Source organism: Protopterus annectens, chromosome 15.part0 (assembly GCF_019279795.1).
Source record: "Protopterus annectens isolate FY-2018-M chromosome 15.part0, PAN1.0, whole genome shotgun sequence".
NCBI classification, from domain to species: Eukaryota; Metazoa; Chordata; order Ceratodontiformes; family Protopteridae; genus Protopterus; species Protopterus annectens.
The window spans coordinates 379,278,328-379,287,804 of NC_056749.1; positions in this window are offsets into that span (position 1 = coordinate 379,278,328).

The following is a 9,477-nucleotide window of genomic DNA, read 5'->3' on the forward strand; positions in this document are numbered from 1 at the left end:
AGGACCAACTGAACCGTTGGATCCAGGAGGCCCGGTAAATGCCCAACGCCCCACTACTGAGTAAGTTACATGTAATTATTTATGTATGAAATTAACCTAGCTGATATTATGGAGATGTGTATTCCAATATTACTTCATTTATATTACAGCTGCAGGTGTCTGTTCCATGAATCATCGAGCCTATGCCAATAGGCTTGTGTGGTTGCGCCACCAGGCAGGTTAGTAATTCTCTCCCTGTAACTGTTAAAAATTATAAGTATGACAGCTTGCAAAAGAGTGCAGTGTAGTTACTTATTAATAAAAAGTTCAAGTAACAGTGTAAGAGAGATTCAGCTAGTACTGTGTGATTACATAAGTGTGATGCAGCCTGTAAAATAAAAATGAAACAAGTCTGAAATAAAGATGTTCCACCTGTAATGTAATAGTACATAACCTGCAGCAGGCTGTAAATTACAGATACACAAGCTGAGTACAACACGTGTGAAATATATCCCCGTTTAAAATCTGAAACATGACACAAGTGAGACTGTTGGAAAGGAATGTTGTAACCAAGTAAAACATCAATAAAGCCTAGAATTAAGTACCATCCTGAATTGTAAAAATAAAACAAGTGAGAGTGTGAGAAAGAGGTATGAATCCACCAATAAAGTTGTAATAACTCCTGAATAAAGTATACTGCAGTCAGTACATAATGAAATGAATGTGACAGGCACAACCAAAGAGTGAAATGTGTGCAATAAAGTACTGAAGCTGGAATGTCTGTCCCACAATTTGGATATGTTGCTGTACCTTTGCAATATGCAGATAGTATGGTTGTATGAAATACCAAACATCCACAGTTGTCTAGAGCCATATAAATCAAATGTAGCAGGATGCTGTAGCTGAACAGAGCCAGATATGAATGTGTATGAATAAAAATGCAATGTATATTAATGTAGCAGTAACATTCCCATCACCAACATGCCTAAGTTTACACATAGGAAATTGTAGTCAGACCTGTAGGGTGTATATATCTGCAGCTAGTAGAAATGTACAGCATATGCATAGGTATTTGAAGTTGTTAATGAAATATTTCTTCACCCTACCCTATAACCACAAATAATCCATTCCACATGAAATGGATATGTGTATTCACAATTAATTCCCCTGGACATTTGTCCTGTTGGTTCATACATAGTTGCATGTACATTGATGCATGTGCCCTGTTCATACATCCAAACCTGATGGCCTGTTGCCATCAATCAACCCTGCATACTGTTGGATTGTGTACTGTTGTTCAAATTATGCATGTGTTATGCTTGCTGTTCAATGTCTTGAATTTATGGGTGTTTGGTTAATGGGAATACTAATGCATGCTGTTACAACTAATTGTGAATGGTATTGTTTGTTACTAACCCAAACTGTCATAAAATAATGCAAAACATAGGACGACAGGGAAGGCGGGTGCCAGCGGACCCACCTCTCCCACCTCAGCTGGCGAGTGCACCTGGCACTAGTGCCCAGGCCAGACCCTCCTCCGGTGGCCCTGTGCCACCTTCAGGTGGAAGCGCTGCAGGGGATGGGGCTCATCCCCCCTCTGCAAGCGTGGCCAGAGGAGACCATCCACTCACCCTCCGTAGTGTCCGGACTGTGACGTGTAGGAAGATCAGGCATTCTGTGCTTGAGCCCCTACGCCAGCTTGAGGCACAGGTGGCACAACTCACGGGCGTGCCTGCTGCCCATCCTACACAGCCCCCAGCACAGCCCCATCCTGGGCAGTGAAGGCACAGTGGCTACTGCCCATGGGTGGGGATCTCAGTTCCACTGTTGCCATCTGTGGCTCGAGATATCCAAACATCCGTCCCCGTCAATTGTTTCCCCCCCACATGTGTCATACACCACCCCTGTATGCGTCTTGTTTGTCTTGTCTGTTAACCTCCCCTACCTACCTCCCCAACTATACCTACTTCCTGTACCTGACATTCCACTCTCACCTGAAAAAAAAAAAAGGCACTCTGTTCCCGCAAAAAAATTACGCCCCATACATAGCTGCCCGTTTCACAGACATGACTGCTGGACATGTAAACTAGCAATTACAATTGGCTATACAACAAATATTGTTCTCCTCACCCCTCTCTCAGAGGTGGAAGGTTTCAAATTTCACACCAAATTACACACATATGCACAGCTGTTGCTGCTAAAGAAATGGGCAGCGATGGGCCTTTCCTACATCCTTTCTGCAAATCCCGAGCTTGTTTTCCTACTGTCCTACCCTCTTTGTGCCCCCTTTTTCACCACTTTCCTATCTCCCCATTTTCTTTTCTTTCAAAGAAATTAGCGTGGGTGTGCACGAGAGTAAGCAGTTTTAAGCAGTTGTAAGTGGGTGTGCGCTTCTGTGCGCTTAGCTAAGTGTGTGCGTGAAGCTAAGCGACAGTGCTCATGCATGAGCTCAGTGCAAACCAGCGCTAACCCGCTTACAAGTGCTTAAAAGTGCCTTAGTCACTCTGAATGGCAAGGCCTGTAGTCTGCTCAGCAGCAAAATAAAATTCCTCTGTCAGTCTCGAACCCAGGACCTTGGAAACACTAGTCTGCATGACTTACCACTAAGCCATGACTGATATATAAGAACATTGTGCTGAAAGAAATATATCATGAAATAGGAATGAATGTAAAGGGAATATAGGAAGTCTAGTACACAAAGCATGTCATGTATATTTACTGTCAAATCTAGTGGATTTGTAAAATATTACTGTGTGAAGAGAAACAGCCATGCTAGTTGGTAGCTAGTAGGTAATAATGTCACAGTAGCACCTTGCAAGCCACACACATACTCAGAGCAGGATAAACACTGCCATAGTTTAATAGTTAAGAGCCCAGGCATAGCAACTGTGACCGAGTTACAGGGATGTCCCTGATTTGAAAACAAATGTTAACTGTGCCCCACTGACTCCCTGTGAAATGTACTAACAGTAGGCAGAAAGGTGTTACAACACATGCAATGGTAACTATGAATTACTGAAAGTATGCACCACTTGCACGTCACAAATGGTGTAGTAATACATATGCTCAAAATAACCCACAGTCACAATTGCAGAATATCAGAAAATTTCATGGGTGTATCCCACTGATATGTACCATTCCATGAGGCTGATAAAAGATGCACCTGAGAGTATCTGAGGCCTGCTCAGCAGCATAATCAAATACCCTTCTAGATGTCAAGGCCCACACCATGGCCAGACCACACTGCATGCAGTACCACCCTACCACAACAAACACATAGGGAATTGCTGATCAAACAGATATAGCAAGCATTACAAGCTGTCAATATAAATGGAAAATAGGAAAGCCATAGCAACACATTACAGTAAAGGCACCTAGCAGGCATGCAAGGAGTGAATGTAAAGGGTAAATATTGAAGCCATGGCAACAAATTGCAAGAGCCACTGCTATATACCAGTTACACCACAAGTCCCACAGGAAAGCACACACACCCATATACACAGTATTACTAGTCTTAGGTGTCGGTTTACATACACACTGAGAAGAGGAAACTGGAGGAAGGAATACTCAGGTTACAGTACAACATGCATTGCAGTGTCTACAACACAGCCTGAAATATGAGAGACATACCAACTGTTACACTCACAGAACAGTGTCCACAGCATACCAGCATGGTCCCCACCCTGATAATTTGAAAGGGCTACGCCTACCTAACAAACCTTTTTATAGCACTGTCCTGAAATCACAGTGAGAACTGCAATCACTACACATCAGGCTGCATGCAATTAGTAAATGCTGGCTAACAATTGGTGCAGAGGCCATCACATGGACATGTGCAGATACCTACAAAAGCATCCTGTACTCCCAGTCCACACATGCAATACTTTCATTGCACCCTCTGGAGGTAGAGACAGAGAGAGAGAGAGAGAGAGAGAGAGAGAGAGAGAGAAAAGAAAGAAATTTTAAAACAACAAAACAAACAAGTTGTCTTCACAACCTGACACTGCCAAGCCAAACTAAAGCTGGCAAGAGAAGCAGCAGCAGGCCAACTATCACAAAGCCAACGCAAACAGCTGTAACAAACATAGGTAATGTAAAGTAATAATATAATAGTCTACATACTGTGAACTCTCCATATGTGTTATTGGTCTGTATCTATGTATATGAAGATGTGCATAAGGCAGGGGACATACTGCAACTGTCACTGAAGGCTGTACATACATATGTATGTGAAGGTAACTATGTGCACATATCAATGTAGGTTGTAGTGCAATGTACAATGTAGGTTGTACAGTAATGGATGTTTATCAGTACATTAGTGTGTGTATACATATGTGTAAATATAAAGGTTTATATATATATATCTATCATATGTATACGTATGTATATCGAGATATGTATGTATGTATATATATATATATATATATATATATATATATATATATATATATATATATATATAATATGCATATATGTATACATAGATAGAGAGGGATGTAGAAATACATAGACATATATAGATAGATAGAATATGTACATACATATATATGTAATACACACATACATATATAGATATATGTAGATACATATACATATACAGACAGATCTGACTGTCTACAGATATGTCTGTATATGACTATCTCTCTCTCTCTCTCTGTCCCACCCCCCTCTCTCTCTCTCCCTCCCTCTGTCTCTCTCCCCCTCTCTCCATATCTATATCTATATATCTATATATATATATATATATATATATATATATATATATATATATATATATATATATATATATATATATATATATATATATATATATATATATACATATATATATATATATATATATATATATATATATATATATTTATATATACATATATATATATATATATATATATATATATATATATATATATATATATATATATATATATATATATATATATATATATATACTGAGTGAGGCACATGTGTGCAGATGTATTGCAACAGGTGCCTGGTGACAAAGGCATGGAGTGAACACCAGTGTGGATACTGGAGTACCATACCCCATTCCAAAACACTTATGCCAGTAACCACCACATATGTGCTTGCCTGCCCACCACTGCATGTGTCAGGGGGGAACAGGGGCAACAAGTGTACAATAGGCTCCCCATTGATATTCACAGTGGCACACTAGTCCTGTAATACCTGTACATGGTATGTGTCAGCAGACATGGTGTGTCAGCTATGGACATGTAGGTCACTGTACCCCTCTACACCCCACAATGTCCTACACGGTATGTACCTCCCATGATAGCTACAGATATGGAGAAGGACACAGTCATACATAAGAAACTGTGACAATGCACTCAAACATATTACCTATGCAGAGTGACTGACAAGACCACAGAGCGCACCCATACTACATACGTAGAGGTTACCACTGCTGGATATACATAGTTAAGTCACACCCATGACAGTTGTCCAACAACCATGGTAACACCTCACAACATCCACAACCCAAATGACCTATGTCTGTCGTCCTTGTCACCGCAGTAAAGAGCACATGGTGGAGGTACAGGTTCCTACCCACAGATAAGACATACCCTGGAGTAAACCACACAGCATTAAAAAGCAAAGCTCCCCATGAGTAGATGTCAGACATACCCCTGCTGAATGTTATGCAGATGGGTAATATGCCATATGAGTCACCCTGTGTAACTGTTTGACAGGAGCAGGTACGATCACACCACATGTTTCACACGGGGCAGGGTAGCATAACAGTATGCTGCTGTAGGCCCAGGGCCAATAGCATACTACCTACCTAAGACACAATGCACACCCACAAACCCATTGCAAACCAACTATATGAGGTGGAATGAGTGTGCCAGTGACTGGGTGCATGTTATGTAATGGTGTGATTGCTCACCATGACTGTCTGTCTGTCATGGTAGTGTGTGTCCTTGGTGTGAGGCCAGAGACAGATGTGTGAGGTATTGAGATCCAAACATACTACATTGCCATATGTTGTGCTGTGTTACCCTGTATGTGACTGCGGTGTAGGTAGGGTTATGGCAAATAAGAGTAGTGTGCATTACCAGTGAAATATGTAACGTGCATTGCATGCAGTGCATGGGTTGATAATGTTCCCCATACAGTACCTTGATACAAACCCCCAGTGTGAGGTTGTGCATTGGACCTGAACCAGTGTGCTGACTGCTGGAGTATACTAGTCTGTCGTATGGAGTGTGCCAGGTACTGTTGCACAGTTGTCAGCTGAACACTGATATCTGGTCATTTACATGTGTTTCCCCCAATAGACAGACAGATGCTATATATGGAAGTTAAGTTATATCACTACAGTCGAGTATTATGTGTATTATGTGTGCCATATTTTGCTGACATATATTGCTGACATATTTTTCTTTTCTTTTTCAGGGCTATGGTTCACCAGCGAAACCCTACCTACTCCACTGTGGAGGATGAGGAGATACACCAGAGCCTGGTGCGGGATTTCGCAATACTCTTTTCCCGCACCAGCCAGAACCAGCAGGAGAGGGCTGCACTGTGGCAAGACCTGGTCCATCGGGTAAATGACATAGGCACGCATAACCAGACATATCAGCAGGTACGCCATCACTGCAGTGATTTAATTAGAAATGTCCATCAGTGTGCATCGGATATCCACAGGCAACAGCTTGCCACAGGCGGTGGGGCAGCTATACATCCCCCCCTCACCAGACTGGAGGGACTACTCCTAAGTGTTGTGGCTCCAGCCCAACAGCAACAACAGCAGCAGCATACATGCATAATGATGGAGACTGGAGCCACCCAGCAGCAGGACTCGGAGCGTGCAGGTAACATGCCATATGTATAGTTGATTGTTCTGTACACTGGTAGTCTATGCATGTGTGAGGTGTGTCCTCGATTTGTAGCTGTTATCTTGGTAATTATTGTGCAAGAGTGATATTCTCAATATCAGCAGTAGACCTGTGGAAGCCAACTGTTGTACTACTGAACTGTATCATGCTCACAGTATCAATAGCACAGTTGTGCCCACTGACAATAAATGTCTCATTTCTGCAGGTCGCTCTGGTGTAACAGCAAGGCAGCCTATCCATGCTGGTGAGTGTGTAATAACAATACCTTCAATACTCTTGATACTAATAGTAATAATAGGCTGAAGCAGTAGTGCTATGTGTTTGATTGCAGGTGTGTTTGTGTCTGTGTGTTGATATCTCATATACTGAGGAGTGTGCATGTGTGCATGTGTGCATGTGCACCTGTGTGCATGTGCGCCTGTGTGCATGTGTGCATGTGCACCTGTGTGCATGTGTGCCTGTCTGCATGTGTGCATGTGTGCATGTGCGCCTGTGTGCATGTGCGCCTGTGTGCATGTGTGCCTGTGTGTATCAGTGGTGACATTGTGTACACATTGTAAACTGTGTTTCCTGTCTTACTCCCACAGGTTCTGGTGCTGCTCTGCTGTTGTGCAGCAGGGAACCTGAATCAGCTGCCGTGGATAGTAATAATGATGATACCTGTGTAATGGCACAGGGAGGTGTGCCAGGGACCGTCGTTGGTCAGCCAATTGACAGTACACAGCTGTCGACCCCATCAATGCGCACAGGAATCCTGCCAATACATCCTTTGTCACCAATGTCCCTAGGTGATGGACAGGATACAGTGGGCATTGACCAGGGTAATGTGGTATCGGTGGCACATGCATCCCCACACAGCAGCCGTGGCCAGGGTCCTGACATGGTACCACACAGGCAGATGTCCAGGGGTTCTCATGGGAGCATCAGTGGGCGTACTGCCCATGTCAGACGTGCCCACAGAGGTCTTTCAACCTCAGCTATGTTTCGGGCTGTAATGCAGGCACAGTCACATATGAAGCGGTACACCAGACAGGGTCTGAGGGAGCTGAGAGCATGTCGCACAGCTATGAATGACAGTATGCGTGATGTTGCGGCTGCCATCCGTAATTTCACCGAGGTCATTGACAGACGTTGGGGGGACACATTAGATCTGTTCCACAACTACATGTCCATGAGCCAGGGCAATGGTGGATGGTTGAGGTGTCGACGTGGGTGTGTGCCAGCAACAGCAGCAGCTAGCAGTCGTCACGGATGACAACAGGCCCACGGCCGCTCCCATAGTGCCAGCAGCAGCCCCAGCAATGCTGGGTCTGTGCTGTCATCAGACCACACCAGGAGACCACGTGCACGTGGCTCTGCACAGTCCCAACAGGGACCTGTCTCTAGGCACCAACCACCTGCTTCTGATGACAGTACCCAGTCTGGCCTAGTACCTGATACGGTCCGTAGCACCCCTGCCAGGCACAGGTACCATGTCCGTGGCCAGAGACAGTGATCTGTATGACCTGGCAGGTACAGTCTGTGGCTGTCCACAAACACCTTTATATGGCAGCCATGAGGTGGAACTGTGTGCATGCACACACACACGCGAATTGATAACACGTAGGGCTACCGCATACACGCACACACTGCATCAACATTGCCCCATCTTGTACTGCTGTCCCTCACCAACACACACACACATGCATGTCATTTGGTTGTATCAGTGGCAGACTCAGGCATACCAAGTACACACCCTGTGCATATGATGAAACTGTGCCACCTCCTGCAATCTGTAACATCAGTGCAGAAACAGGTTAACATGGTGCTGATGCACAGGGTGACTATATAGAAGTGTAGTAATAGTATCATGTTGTCAACAGTACACTGTAATGATATCATTGTGGGTATATCCCAGCATGCCTGATGTAGTAACAGTATGATTGTCATTGTATTGTTTTGTACACCCATAGTAATTACCATAGTGTAATGTCTGCACATCTTTGCATACTGGTGGTGTGGCTGTCAACAGAAGGCCACCTACATAGGTAGCACAGGGGATAAGAAAATTTAAGTATTGATACTCAATGATGGACATGTAAACTGCAAGTTGCATGCTGTCAACACTCGACTCTGCAATGAGGATGTTTGAGGATGTTGATACATGTGCAGTAATACACAACAGGTTCAAGACTCACAAGAGCACTCTAAGCACTACAAGGTCACACCTCATACCATGCTTGACAGCCCCAAAACACAGAACTAACTATGACAGGAGGGAGAGCCTCCATACATGTCAAGGATACTGTGGTGCCAGGACAGGTAGCATACATCCTACTAAGTTTGGAACTGCTGAGTGAGGGCTCAGTGTCTGTTATTCGAAATGTGTATTAGTTCAGGTATGAGCACTTGGGTTTCAGGCCAGTTATTCTACATTACGAAGGTACATGGTCTGTACACTTGTGGGAGGTGAGGCTGGACCCTGCCTGTCTGACCTGTGAATTTCTGGGTACAGGCTTATAGTGCCTGCATATTTGCACTGTTACCTACTGGAAGTGGTACACCTTGTTTGTTGTAGCATAGACTAGATTCAGGCCTGCTGACTGTAGCTTTGTTTGTATGCATGTTTGCTTGTTATTTCCCTGAAACACTGATTCCA